The sequence below is a fragment of the Cricetulus griseus genome, chromosome 2 (assembly GCF_003668045.3).
Source record: "Cricetulus griseus strain 17A/GY chromosome 2, alternate assembly CriGri-PICRH-1.0, whole genome shotgun sequence".
Taxonomy (NCBI): Eukaryota; Metazoa; Chordata; class Mammalia; order Rodentia; family Cricetidae; genus Cricetulus; species Cricetulus griseus.
Window position 1 is genome coordinate 443,543,299 of NC_048595.1, and position 15,938 is coordinate 443,559,236.

Sequence of the window (15,938 nt, forward strand, 5' to 3'; positions counted from 1 at the left end):
GAGGGTTCTTGGCACCTGCTAATTAAAGAAATCTGCCAGCATTGCTGCCCTCAGAACTCCTGTCTGAGGAAGGACAAGTGGTGACTCTGGACGTGTGGGCACAAAGGATCTGAGGATTGTCTTGGTCCAGGCCCAGCATGAAGGAGCTGCCTTTTCTTTCAACAGCTAGGAATTGTGACATGCTAAGTACCAGCCCCTGCTTTCTGGGACAGACTCACCCAAGTCTACTCTGCAGCCCCATGGAAGGCCCTACGTGCTCTGGGGAAGTCTTGGCATGCCTTCCTCTAACCTCAGAAACCCAAGGCTTCTTGGGAGTTCCAGTGTCCCACAGCATACCCAGGACTCTACAGCCTGGGGACATGGAGAGGTTCTCCTTTTTCGTCTACCCACTCACTTCCCTGTACACTCAGTCTTCCCGCCTGACCATCCCACATGGCAGGAAGAGGCATGCCAACATATGCCTCAGTCCTGGGATTCAGGTTCCAGAGTTGTAGCTTGGATCTGCCAGAATTCTTGAGAGGCAACATTTCAAAAAACTCAACAGCTAAAAATTCCAAAGTGGAAGATACACACCTACAGACACAGAAAACAACCAAGTGGAAAAACGTAATACATTAAGACAATCTCAAAAAGAAACCACAGAGGTCACAAAACAAAAGCCAGACACACCCCTTCCCCCAACATGTAAGTGTGGTCTTCCTATAGAGGGCCATGGAGAAGGAGCCAGAACACCTCTGGGGACCAGCTGATACATTAGAGGCTCAGCACAGACAAACAGAGAAGCAGCACTGACACACGGGGTCACAGGAAGGTACATGTGATGAAGCCCTGATGAAGGAGCTACGGGCACTGAAGTATGGACAAGGCAAGGTAGAGGTGGCTCAAAGAAACAAGCTAAAGAGGACATGTTCCCTCGGGAGGAGATAGCCAGAAGCATCAAACCTGGCAGCAGCAAGAGGTGTATGGAAAGGGTGAGGCAGGCAGAAGCGAGGTGGGGAAAGTCTGAAGCACCAGGACAGCTGGGGTCCCATGGGACAACTACTGCTTCACAGCTGACTGCTAGGAGTGGGTAGGATGAGAACCATCAGAGAAGACTAAGTGGAAAGTTAGTCCTCTGCTCCTGATTCCAAAAAGACACACCTGGCCATCTCCAGGCAGATGCACACAGTTAAAGCCAGAAACTTTACCTCAGACAGCCAGTCTTGATCCAGTCTCTAAATCCAACTTCCAAATGACAGGCAACAGCAAACAGAGACCTTTCAAATGAGAGGATAGGGCTGAACCCAAGCAAAATCTGAAACACAGAATTTCACTACAAGACCAACCACCTCTTGCAGATAAATCTCAAGAACACAGACTAAAAATAAGGTAGGGAGGAGAAGGCTACTGGTTAATCAGAATTTGTGGTATGTATCAGCCACCAAGTGGATGCTACCTGGAACCCTGTGGCTAACAGCAAACTCAAACAATTACAGACACCCCTAGGGACGTAAAAATGTTGATCGAACCTTTGATATGGAAAGTCACTCTTATCTCAGCCTGAAAATCGTGCCAAAGGTATCATACTTGCATTAGAAACAAAGACCCTGGTGCTGGTGCATGTGCTGGCACATCTAGCACTGTGTGGGCACAAGCAGGGGGAGAATGACTGAGCTCAAGGCCAGCCCTGTTTATAGATCAAGTTCCAAGTCAGCCAGGGCTACATCACAAGACTCTGTTAAACAGCAAGCAAGCAAACAAGCAGGTGTGCATGTGAGAGGAAGAGAGAGTTCAGCGTGTAAGGCATTTTATGGCAAGCCTGATGACCTGGACGAAAAGAACCAACTCCCACATGACACTTTCTGACTTCCACAAGTATGTCATGTGTATGTGCGTGCGTGCGTGCGTGCGTGCGCGCGCGCGCGCGCGCACGCGCACACACACACACACACACACACACACACACACACACACACACACACACACACACACTAACCAAAAGACAGTATTTTTCTTGGTGGGATAATGAACAAAGCAGGGACATTATCTCTGACAATCAGAATACTATGCTTGTAGCAGCATTATTTGTAAAAGCTAGAACCTGGAAGCAACGTAGATGCCCCTCAACTGAAGAATGGATAGAGAAAATGTGGTACATTTACACAATGGAGTACTATGCATCGGGAACAAAAAACAATGAAATCTTGAAATTTGCAGGCAAATGGATGGAACTGGAAGAAACCATCCTGAGTGAGGTAAACCAGTCAGAGAAAGACAAACATGGTATGTACTCATTCCTATTTGGATATAAGACCTAGAGCAAAGGGTTATCAGACTACAATCTACACCACCAGAGAAGCTAGGAAACTAGGAGGACCGTAAGAGAGAAATACATGATCCCTTGGAGAAGGGGAAAGGGACAAGATCTCCTGAGCAAATTGGGAGCAGTCGGGGGAGGGGGTAGGAAAAAAAAGAAGGGGAGAAGAAGAGGTGAAATGAGAACAAGTGGGATGAGGAAAACTGAGTCAGGGGAGGAATAGAGGAGGGCAAGAAAAGAGACACCATAATAGAGGGAGCTAGTAAGGTTTAAAGAGAAATCTGGCACTAGGGAAATGTTCAGAGATCCACAAAGATGACCCCAACTAAGATTCTAGGCAGTAGTGGAGAGGCCGCTTTTGATGCCCTTCCCCTATAATGAGATTGATGACTACCTTAATTACTATCCTAGAGCCTTCATCCAGTAGCTTATGGAAACAGAAACAAGCACTCACAGCTAAGCACCGAGCCATACTCCTGGAATCTACTTGTGGAGAGGGAGGAGGGATGAGCAAAGGAGTCAAGACAGAGCTGGAGAAACCTAGAGAACCAGCTGACCTGACCTAGTGAGAGCACAGAGACCCCAATAGTAAAGCTGGGGAACCAGCATTGGGCCGAACCAGGCCCTTGAATGTGGGTGCCAGTTAGGAGGCCTGGGCAGTCTATGAAACCTCTAACAGTGGAACCAGTATTTGTCCCTAGTGCACAAATGGGCTTTGGGAGCCCATTCCCTATGGAGGGATACTATTGCAGCCCAGATACATGGAGGAAGGCCAAGGCCCTCCCCAAAATGATGTGACAGACTTTGATGGTCCCCCATGGAAGGCCTCACTATCCTTGGGGAGTGGGTGAGGGGTAGATTGGGGGCTCAGTGGGGGGCACAGGAGGATGGGAGGGTGAGGGAATGGGGGATTGATACGTAAAGTAAGATTATTTCTAAATAAAAAATATTAGAAGCTAAAAAAGACCAGTTACTTCAGATATGTCAGTTATTTAAACCAATTCAATGTACAGTCAGTGTAAAACAGGCACATTTCTAGAAAACACAACATTCCAAGGTTGACAGACCAAAAAAAAAAGGTCAAAATAATTCTATGCTCTCATAATAAACTGAAACCATATTTCAAAATCTTACCACAAAATCATTCCCAAGGCATCCCTGGAAAAGTCCAACCAAGTGATCATTCATTTTAAATAACACTCTTCAAAGAAACACAAAGTATGAGGAGGCCTGGTTCACCCTACCAGGGAGTAGAAAACCTCATTATACAACTACACAGAGACTCTGTGAGAAAGAAAGATTACGGTCTTGGCCATAAAGTTCTCAAACGACATTAGCCAGTTTGCCCCAGTATTCTAAACGAATGTAGTGAACTCACACAAGAGAGCTAAAACAAGCAGAACACCAGAGGACATGCAGAAATGAAGTCACCACACTTATAACTGCAAGCATAAGACAAAGCTAGGAAAGAGCATTGCCCATAAAATCTTACTCAGCAAACATGGCTTTTGGTTTGAGGGAAGCAGCAGAGATACCCCTGGGACTGACAGGAACCATGGAGTCACTGTGCAAAAGACAAAAGACTTACTAAGCATGCAGTCACAGAGAGCTATTTCTGTGGCTGGGGGCACAACTGTATCTACTCATGCTTTAGACCGCAACGAATCCTGAGTGTACCAAGACTCAAAGTAAAGGAAAAACTGAAGACTTACAGAGAATGTTATTGAAATCATCCTTGTATTTCTGGAATGGACCCAAGATGTAGAAGGAGCTTTTTATCATGAAAGATTAAACAACACAGTAGAGCTGATGAGCAGGCCAGCTCTGACACATGCCAAGCCATCTGTCTTACTTAGGGTTCTGTGATAAAACACCATGACCAAAAGCAATCCGTGAAGGAAAAGGTTTATTTCATCATACAGCTTATAGTCTATCACCCAGAAGTAAGAGCAGGAACTGACAAGGGTAGAGGCCATGGAGGAGAGCTGGTTACTAACTTATCCCTCTGGCTTGCTCAGCCTGCTTTCTTATAAACCCAGAAGCACCTCCTGCTCAGGGGCAGCACCCCCACAATGAACTGGCTGCTCCCACATCAATCACTAACTAAGAAAACACATTATAGATCTTCTTATGGATCATTTTCTCACATCAGAGTCCCTCTTTCCAAATCACACTAACATGTCAAGTTGACAATAAACTAGCCAGGACAAAGGACTTAACAAAGGACTGCCCTCAGCGTAGAAGCTAATTCTGTAAGACAGTATGACTGAGGGGCTCAGAGGGAAGACCCTCAGATGAGAAGAGGACCCACAGGCCCAACCACCATCACCAGTGGTGTGTCTCCAGACTTGTGCATCAGTCCATGCCCACCCGGTTTCAGAGCTACACTTTCTGACGGCACCAGGTGCTGCGGAAGCACCGAGCTGGGGTCATGGGATGGAGACCCACCTGGGAGGCACTTGTTCTCTTGTAGAGAACTGGGTTTTGGTTCTGGGACCCAATGCTGTGGCTGAGAAGTGGTCTCAGGGTTTATACATAGAAGCTTGGGCCCCAGAGTCACTGTGGTGGGGGGGACGGCTTAAGAGGCAGGGAGCAGTCTTGCGAGTTAGCATCATCTACCACTATCCCATGAAATCTTCCAGTTTTACTTAAACACACTCTCACAGAAAAAAAAAATATTCCTTGATCCCCTCTATACTCCGTATCGGTGGCTTATACCAACTGACTCCTTCATAGCCTTATTATATAATCTGCTTACAATAAAATCCACCTATGTTAGATGTGCAATTTACTGAGTTTGGGTACATGTATATATACATTTCATTTTAAATCAACCTACTAGAAATTAACTTGAGTAAAAAGCTTCTGAGAGATATAAGTAAGTGTATTTTTTCCTTTATCCTATTTAGTATAAACACAGAACTCTGGTTCTCACAGTCAAAATAACCACACAATAACACTCAGCTCAGAATACTGGAGATAGTTCTCTGTATCTTCAGAAGGGCCCTTCTCCATGCTTCTTAAGAGGAAGGAAGGTCCTACTACTCAGTGTGGTCCAAGATGGCTGTGCTGGCTAATTTGATATCAACTTGATATAGGCTTGCATCACCTTAAGAGGAAGGGACCCCAATTGAGAAAATGCCTCCATGACACTGGGCTGTAGGCAAGCTGTAAAGCAGGAGTTTTCAACCTCAGAGTCATATGACCCTTTCACACAGGTCACCTAAGGTCCCCAGAAAACACAGATATCTACATTACGGTCCATAACAGAGGCAAAATGACAGTTATGAAGTAGAAATGAAAATAATTTTATGGTTGGGGTCACCACAACATGGGGAACTGAAGGGTCACAGCACTAGGAAGGTTGGGAACCACCGCTGTAGGGCATTTTCTTAATTAGTGTTTGATAAGGAAGGCCCAGCCCATTGTGGATGGTGCCATCCCTGGGCTGTGGTCCTGGGTTCTATAAGAAAGCAGGCTGAGCAAACTGGGGGAAATGGCGGTAAGTGGAACCCCCTCATGGCCTCTGCATCAGCTCCTGCTTCCAGGTTCCTGCCCTGCTTGAACTCTTACCCTAACTGCTTTTCATGATGAACTTCTATATGTGAGTGAAATAAACCCTTTCCTCTCCAACTTGCTTTTGGTCATGGTGTCTTATCATAGCAATAATAACTCTAGAAAAATGGCCCAACCAGGCTTAGTAAGTAAAGATACAGGAAAGGAGTACACAGCACTGACTTTATCCTGAGGTGAGAGAAATGCCAACAAAGCTGCACTGGGATGTACCAGTGTCCCTATCTCTTTCTGTCCCTATCTCACCTCTCACTGTACTGAACTGCCAGCTGGAGACCCCCACTAGCTCCAATTTGGCAAGGAGTTTTCTAAAGTAAGACTGTAGTTGCTCAGCAGCTAATGCTGCAAAGACAGGATTAAATTCCAGGCAGGGGGCTGCAGTGTAGTTTCCCAGCATCAGTGAAGTTCCGAGTTTGCTCCCCAGCACCACAAAGAATTTTAAATCATCATCATTAAATTTTAAAAATAAAACAAAATATCTCAGGTGGGGATTCACTCTTCCCCCTCTGCTTACACAGACATGTCAAGCAGGTGTATATAAGCCCTAGAATGCAATGTCCAGACTCCATGTCTTCAGATTTCTTCAGGGACTTTCTATAAAAATTAAGGGGTGGCAGGTGGTGGTGGCACACACCTGTAATCCCAGGACTCAGAGGAAGAGGCTGGCAGATCTCTGTGAGATCAAGGGCAGTCTGGCACACAGAGCAAGTTCCAGGACCCTGTTTGGGAAAACAACAACAAAAAGAGGGCAATGAAGCTGAAATAAATAAGGGCAATGGTAACATTGTCACTGACAAATGTCACTGGGTTAGACTGCTGTTTGGACTGCTGGCCTTGAGTGTGTAAACAGCTCAGAGACACTGAAGCAGGCTCTAAGGACCAGTGAGAATATGTACGGAAGCAGTCTGGCTGCTTAATCCAGAGGTTTCAATCTGCAGCTCCATCCATGTCTTCCTAAAAGGAATGGCTACAGCTGGTTGAGAACAGACATTCTCTGAAGTTATGAGATACCAGGAGTCCCAGTAAACTTTAACTTAAATTGGGAAGACAATTTCAAAGGGCCACAGCGGAGGAGGGCAGCTCACCATGCCTAAGAAAGTGCTTCGAGTAAAGGACTGGCTGGTGGCACTGACCCCACCTATCCCTAAATGGCACTCTGAAGTCAGTAAGACAAGATGTCATGTAAGGATACACAGCCACAGGATTCTGAAGGCTAGTGAGCAGCTGGACAGCCAGAGGGCTGGCTGCAAGGGTGCTAGGATAACGTCTCTGCCCTCCACCCTCCTGTTCACCTCTAAACGGGAAGTACCTTTCTTCCCCTAGAGCTTCCAGACTTGGTGCTACAGGGTGCTGACCTGAAACGGGCGACTGTCCCAATGGAAGCCAGAGCTTTGGACTGGGTAGGAGTAAGCCTAGGGAAGGAGTAGAAAGGGTACTCTGTGCTCAGAGAGCCAAGGTCCCAACCATTATCCCTGCCATGTGAGGGAGCCGGTTATTATGATCTGCTCCATTTGCTAGATCACACTTGGGAAAGGACTCCCCATATTGCTTCCACCCTTCTGCATTCCTCTGGATGAAGCAGCAGAAACCCCAGCCAGAGGCTGGCACCATGCTCTTGGACTTCCCAGCCTTGGTATCTATAAGCTTCAGCAAACTTCTCTCCTTTGTAAAGTACTAGCCTTATGTATTGTCACTACAACCACAAAAAACTCCTCACACAAATACAGGCAGACCATGGGCCTAAACATGCTGCAGCAAAACCAAAAGTAATGAGACGGGCAGAAACAAAAGTCCAACTACAGGAACAGTAAGCCTTTTGGAACACTTGTATTCTGAATATATGTGAACAACTCTAAAATACTAAACATAACACACATTAAACAATCTTAGTAATTGCTGGGTGGCAGTGGCACACACCTTTAATCCCAGCAGTCAGGAGACAGAGGCAGGAGGACCAGGCCAGCCTGGTCTACACAGTGAGTTCCAGGACAGCAACAGATGTTTCACAGAAAAACCTGTCTTGATAACCAAAACCAAGTAGGTAACAATCATCGTCATCTTAGAAATGTTAACGCTGAGCACAGAAGCAATTCCCACTGTTAGACACCTGGGCAGCAGTAGTTGTAACAACAACAATAATCACAGTTACCTAAAACAAGAACAGAACTCTGAGGCAAAATGGTAAAAGTAAAAGGGAGATCACAAAGACAACACTAAGTTCTTCCACACAGTGTTAGGAAGGAAAGGAACCGAGCCAAAGGGTCCCAGGGACCAGGAAGAGTTGTGGGGAAAAAAAAAAAAAGCCCTAGAAACTATGACAGCACCCACCAATAAAACTACAGGTATCCGCTTGTTTCAAGAAAGCTATCAACAATAACCACCACAAAAGGCAAGCACGTGGGAGGGGTTTGGGATTCCTCTGGCTGAGCAGAGGCTGACAGGGAAGGGCTGTTGCTGTCATTCTGTGTACCCCTTTCCATATCCAACTACATTTCCTTGCATGTTGCTGAGAGGACACAGAAGCCCTTTAATCAGAAGAGCAGCCACTTCCACATCTGTCAGCACTCTTGAGTGTCCTCTTGCCAGCCAGAGTTGCTATGGACAGACTGTCATTTTGATAGGGATACCCAGTGTGTCGTATTTTGCCCCCAGGATTCTTACCAAACAACAAGCATAAATTTAGTCCTGAAGATGTTGAAGACGAGCTGTCTTTACAAATCACTTCCAAGATCTTTGTCAACAGCACAGAAAACTTTACTCATAAGAGTGCCCCAAATTTGACTCAGACAGATCACAGTTCTCCTCTCCCACAGGCTACACACAACTCTGACTAGCTGTTTGAGAAACTCCTAGGGCTACATCCCTGCCTCAGGCGTGAGGGGCACCACTATGCTACAAGGAAGGTACACCTGATTGCCTCACTGCACCTCTCCTGCATTCCTGACACTGTGATTTTGTTTGGAGAGGAGCAACTAGTGGGGCTGAAAAGTAGGGGCTCAGACAGCCTAGTCAGTGCTCTGTGTGCAGGAAGTCCTCTGCTGGCAGTAACAGCAAAAGTCCAGCTAAAGATGGCTAACCATCTGGGCTCCTCTGCTAAATATTCAAGTCAGGGTTGGATTTCTCCTGCTATTTCAGAACCACCCTCAAAGTTCTTTAGAAAAATCCTTTTAATATTCCAAATTCATTCTATACCCACCAAGAAGGAAAAACTTCTTATGCAAGTTAGAAGACTTCAAACACATATGAACAAGAAGTACAGATAAAGCCTGGTGCAGTGGGTGACAGCATTAGAGAAGCACACAAACGCATGCACGTACATACGTACGTACAATGAGGCCTGACCCACCAAACACAGTCAATGTGCTTCACAGTTTCATGTGTGAGTACTGCTACCTAAGACAAGCAGAACCTCCAGAAATAACAAAGGACAGAACCATATACTGGAGACTTTGCTGTAATGATGTTATAAACAGTGTTACTTACTGGGAAGGAATTCTGAGACTGCATAACTACACAGAAACACCCAAACTAGCATTTTATTATTATTGAACACTGGCTCACCCTTGGCCACAGCCACACTCTTACAGGTGGAAAATCACAGGCTTCAGAGTTGGTCACAGCCAACTGAGTCCTCACCCATAAATAAATTTGTCTAGTCAGGGCCCTGGGAAAAGTTTCTCCCCCAAACACTGCTGGACCTGCGCACAGTAGCATTCAACTCAAGCCACCTCTGAAAGCAATCTCATTACCCTAGACCCAATGAGTAAAAATGTATTACTGGAAAATTAAAAATAGTCCCAGTGGTCTGGGAAGGGTACCAAATCTGCATTGTCTTTGCCATTCCAGTTATGTAAGGTCAGTATTACTTAAGAGCACAGAATTTCAGAATTTCCTTCTTAGCAACCGCCAAACACTTAGTTATACATTTCACCTAACAGCTGGACTGCAGTAGGAACCACTATTACCCAACACAAACAGCAGAAATATGTAAAAACAAATGCTTCTTGCACTTGGTGTAAGGAGGGAATGGGGTGAATTGAGAGCTGCATTGCTGGGATAGTGGGCCTCCTCCAGCTCCCTCCCCACAAGGCAGCAAGGGCATTTAACCTCACCTGACTTCAGATGGTCAAAGAGGAATGCAGCCTTCCAAGGCTTCCTGGGGTCCTAGGGACAGAAACAGTCCAAAGAACAGCTGGGAATCTGATGTGTGCTGGTGGCTCAGATGTTGGCATCTTGAAGAATCTCATGGGAGCATGTTGTGAGTCAGTCAGCAGATAAATGAGTGACCTTGGGGAAGTTACTTGGCAGGTCAGTCTATTTCCTAACCTGTACCTTCTGAGGTACTTCCTGCAAGACTGACACTACAGAAAACACATGGCACTTTGCTTAGGTGAAGGGCAACCTTGTGACAAGGGAACAGTTGTCATCATTGTCACCACTTATACTGAGCTACCAGAGCTGGGCCCTGAATAAGTCCTCCTGAAATCTACAGCACCTGGTTCCTCACATGTGGACACTCTCTTGGGGTTCAACCCAGTCCCGCAGCACACCCTCTGCCGAGTCAGCAATACAATGCTCCACTACCTCTTATAAACAGCTTCTGCACACTACACTGGGAACAAGGGCTCTTTGCCTCCAAGGTTTACCTCTGTGCTGTCTGAATGCCCTCACATCCCTCTATCTGTCCAGTTCGTGCTCAGACTCAGTGTTCCTCCACAATGGATGGAAGACTACCTTTGATAGAAAAGTCCATGTAGGTACAACTAATTACCCACCATCATCAATTAATGTGACTCCATCATGCAAGTGCTTCAGGCCAGGCCAGTCCAGTCTACCTTACACTCTGGTATCTCCCTCACATCCTGAGTGGAGGCATCACCTGAGAATCCCACTGACTGCCAGATATTTCTAGCCCCAACAACCTTCTCTCCTCCTACTGTACCTATCAGCTGTGCCACCATCCCATCTATTTTCCTCCCCAGTAGCCCTGTCCCTGGTGGCTACCTCCCATCACTCTCCACAGAGCCGGCCAGGTTCTATCACTGCCCACAACTTCCAGGAGTATCTCTCCTCTACGCAAAGACTGATTGCCTAGGATGTTGGCAAGTGAGTAGTAATGGTGCCATACATGGCCAGCCCCTTTTCTGCCCTGCCTCTCCTGCATGCTAGCTGGTACTAGAGTATCTAACAAAGCCTGGCACCTCCCAGCCACCAATATCCCTCAGGGGTATCCCTCAATCCCCGACCAGTCCTACCATCCAATGTTGCTGAAATCATGTCAGCTTCTCAAGAAAACTCCACCCCCAAGTGAGATCCTACCCCCTTCTCCTACCTCATGATGACTCTCTGAGTTGACTGTCCCTTCCTGGAGGCACAGCCCAGTGCCACAGAAACAGGAATCTCTGAGTTGCCCATGCACATATCTCAAAAGCTAAGGAAGAACCTAGCTGCAAGAAACTCCAACCTGCAGGAATGAGTGCATGAAGGATGAGCTAGTCTACGGCTTCCTGGACAGCCCTCTAGAATCGTCTTTCTCACTGTCTTGATACTTCCATGGCATTTAGTACTTCTGACATTTCTTCAATTCTACACAAGTGACACACTGAGGTCTCAAAAAGTAGACCATAAGACAAACTGCCTCCCAAAACCCAAAGGCTCAGTAACTTCTTCTAACATGCTACAGTAAGCTAGTATCCTAGCAAAGGCCTACTGGAAAATTCATACTTTCACATTTTAAACACCTAAGTATCACTTTTTAAAGAACCATAAAAGAGATCTGAAAATAACTCTCTTGAGAAACATAAATGCTTTTACAAAGTATTGATGTAACACATTTTACAAATTAAACAACCCAAATGAGAATTTATCAAAAGCCATCTCATTCCTACCCAGAAGGAGGGGTATGACCTAATAAACTCTTTTATCAAAAGGAAAAAAAAATGAGTTAAATGCTCAATCCAAGAATGAGAACATCCCAACAAACACAGGAAAGGTGGTGGGGGAACAGGGAGTGCACGCAGGCCCAAAGGCAGGGAACCTACAGGAAAAGAATGGCTGCTTGGAAGGCAAACTGGAGGGACCAGGGCCAGGCTGACCCAGCATTCCCATTAGATCTCCTCTCAGCCAACAGACACAGCTCTGCTGGAAACATGAAGGAAGCGGTGGCTAGAGTTGCTGGAGAAAGGCTGCTCACAATGAGACGGAGATGGCACCCCAACCTCAAGCTCTTCACCAACCTGACAGGGCCACCTACTTCTGCTCTCTGCTCCAGCCAAACACTCAGCCCATTAGTCAAGAGGCCCCTTGATCTATGTATTGGAGTTCTGGTTCCACATGGCAGCATGAGAGCCACTTGGGAACACAGAAACCTGGGGGTTCAACCAAGTGTACAGGGTATGATCCCAAAAGGATTCTCCCTTAAAGGTAACCAATTGTTGGGAGTAGGAAACGTGCAAGGCTAACATGTAGCTACTGAAAACTAATGCTACATCCCAGCTACCTAAGGTGGACAAGGACAAACTAAATCCTCTTGCATGTCCTGGCTGATTTACCTGAGATACAAAAGTCTTAAAACTATAATAAAAATTGATGATAAACACAGATTCAAGGTGCACTGACCACAAAAGATGTCACAGAAACCTGTCTCTGTACACTAGTCCAGTTAAAAATGGCACTTCTCTCTGATCCATCCACAACACCGAGAAGCAAACACTTCCTTCCTGCCCTAACTGCCAGGAACTCTCACTTACCTATGGAAAATGCAGCTTGTTTTCCATCTTTTGTACAGACAAACCTGGAGGTTAATCCCAAGGCTACTATACATTTTCTTTTTAAGATTAAGAAACAGGGCTGGAGGAGGCGGTCCATGGAGAGACAGCTTAGCAGGTAAAATGCTTACCATGCAGGCATGAGGACCTGAGATCAATCTCTAGAAAATATGTAAAAAGCTGGGCATGGCAGTGAGGACATTTGATTCTACAGCTGAGAAAGAGGAGAGAACCCTCAGAGCTTGGCAGCCTAGTCTAATCCCGACCTCTAGGTTCCATATTAGGGGTGCAAAAGAACACAAAAGATTGATCTTTGACCTCACACACATGCACCTGCATCCACACAAACAAGTACCCACACATACAGTCACACCCCCAACCAGTCACCAGCTTCATGGCACTGGGATCCATGGAACTAAGACCCTTTGGGAGCACTCCACACACAGGGAGAACTGTCTGCTTTGGACAGTCACCCTGAGTGTTCAGCACTAAAACCAAGAGCTACCTATCTACCTTTCATGCCTCGTATAACATCCTGTGGTGGACAAGGAGCTTTTCTGGTCTGTAGCTGAAGTAGCAGCAGCAGCAACACAGAACTGAAAAGTTGGACAACTGTGAGAAGTGTAAACAACCCCATACCCACCCTAAAGGGAAGGCTGTTTTCTTCCTCCCTGGGCACTGGAGTGGTAAAGAAACCCAGCTGAGAAACAGGTTGGCAGAGCAGAGGTGGACAGGGTCTAGGCTGGGGGTGGGAGAGGGAGCCAGCCAGTCAGTCAAGAGGGTGCATTCAAATCCAGCAGCACTTCTGGTAAATGGCACAGTGAACACAATCAGAGTGGTAGGTGGGTTGCTTAAAGAGATACAAGAGCCACACAAGTGGAAGCTAACACAGCAGCACACACATCCTGTACAAGAATATTCTGGGACAGGTCCTGGAACACTGTCTCTTCAGATGCAGACTGGCTCGAAAGCCAGCAGTAGCCATGGGAAACATGGTTCAGCTATGACGCGCTCAGAGGCACAGCAATGGCAGCACCAGGACCTGGAACAAGGCAGTAAGTAGTAATAGTCACCTGCTCAGAGAGCCTGGACCACCTGGCTCCCATACTCATACCACTGGCAAAGCCAGAGATCCCTTTCTACAGAGGAAGACGCACAGAGCAGAAGCAGGGCTGGATGGATGTTACAGGCAACCTGCTGAGATACTTGCTTGGTCTCTTGCCCCAGGATTCTGGTACCCAGTACCCATCCCAGAGTGAGGTTACAGGGGTTCAACAAGATTGGAAATATAAGCTGCTAGAACGGGCCAGGGCCTTTAAGGGCCTTATGAGCTAATGGGCTTACCAACCAGAAAAAGACTGAAGGCAGAGCCCCAACAGACACACAATACCTGTGAAGAAAACTGGACAGCACCATGCCCCAAGAGAGAACAGGAGGAGTCAGAAAACAGAGACAGGAGGCAGCTGCATAGGCAGAGAAGAATCCCAAGCGTAACTCTTCACTCAGTCCCATCAGTATTAACACCAGAGTGGACTAAGAGGGCAGCACTCGGAAAGTAGCTCTAGCTCACATTTCAACCAGTCACTTTCCCAACTGGGTGAGCACAGGGTTGTGGTAAAGTGTTGGCAGGCACAAGAGATACTTCAAGCACCCTACTCCATACTGGGTAAGCCACCACCCCCAGATCCCTCTGCTGGGCTACTCCGCTTACACCCTCGCCCACGTTGATTCCAAATAGCAAGAACACTTAAGACTCTCTCATCCTAGGCTTTCCGTTGGTCTTTCTTGGACTGCTTGCTTCATTTGCAATACTCCTGCTAGGGACACCTTCACAAAGCCTCTGGGATGGGATAGAAGGTAGTAAAGCCCAGAGACCAGGGGCAGACCGGGCAGAGGAACAAAGAAGCCAAAATGCAACAGGAACACAAGGTGGTGTCTTGGGTGGGCTTAGGACAGGGCTTTTTCTGCTTCCTTCAATACAGAGTCCAAAGCAAAATGAAAGTGGAAACGAAATGGTACCTGCACGCATGGTGCCCCGGAAAGAAAAAGCAAAGAGCAGAGCAGGACTGCTTTGAGCTGGGAGTACAGGGAGGCCTGGGTGAGCTGCCTTTGGGAGTTCTTGACAGAACGTTAGGTCTTAAACTCCCAAGAAAGACTCCAATTTGAGCACTCCTCAGCACTGCACCAAGGGAGCAGGTAGTGCCAGAGAAATTGTAAGAGTAGCTTCTAGTCCTAATAATTCTTGCTACAAAGTAGCAAAGCTTGTTTATCACCACCAGAATTTTCTTGTGCTCATGAATGCAGGACAAGGAATGGTCTAGAAATGAGATGTGATTGGCAATGAGAAGTGCCTGGGTACTTTTCCTACTCAAGTGAAAGGATGTATGCTTACACAGGATACACTCTCATGGCATGCATGTTAGAAAATAGGTACGATTAACTCAGTTGTCAGGAATACTGCACAAACTGATGACACAAAACACAGCGCTTCTGCTCCATACTATAAAAATGCAACATGAAAGATATTTCACACCAATTTTCAAGTCTTTTGTAGCTCAAGCTTATTATTTCTGTGAAGCATTTGATACTTGGTGTAAGTGACCGAAATGGAGTTGAAAGCATGCCCTCTATGCTAGTGGCTTCTCAGACACATGCTAAGATGTGGGCCCCATGAAATGTCCCACACACCCTGTGGATACATGCCTTTCTCTGCCTACTGACAGTGCTTCTTCTATATAGACTTGAAGTCATGCCGCAAACACTCTGACCTTCAATACTGCAGAAATGTGCCATACATGTTAGGAAACAAAAAGGAGATTGGCTACAGAGGTTAAAGAGAAGAGTGAATTTCATGGAAGTAACCCTTGCTGACACACCATCCCTGGAGCAGAGAAAGAAAGTGAGGAGAACAGGCACAGGAAACACTTGGTTCTTGAGCTGGCATGTCATAGCTACATCCCACGCCATCTTCAGTACTAGTCAGTGTGACATTAAGAGACAACATTTATCGAAGAACTACTAAAAAGCTAACACATATATTTGAGCTTAGTGAGGACTCTGCAGGGAGGCATTATCATTCATGTCTGAGGAATGAGAAAACAAAGCCTAGGTATTCAACAATGGAACTATGCAGCCAGCCACAGCAGCAGAATGAAGGCAGGTCAGAGAGAGCACTGAGAACCATAGCCCACCCCACAGTAAGCAACAGGCTCTCAAAGAGCGCAGTGTGCTTTTCATGGTAGAAAAGCTAACACAAAGCCTACATTTTCTGGTTTTCTTAGAAACTATGTTTATTTACCATT

The 15,938-nt window shown here is 46.4% G+C and overlaps 1 protein-coding gene across 15 annotated transcripts in view; it reads right to left on the bottom strand.

Annotated features, from left to right (window-relative positions):
• Hdac4 (histone deacetylase 4) overlaps positions 1–15,938 on the bottom strand; it is a 255,535-nt gene that overhangs the window by 111,246 nt on the left and 128,351 nt on the right. The window lies entirely within an intron of this gene.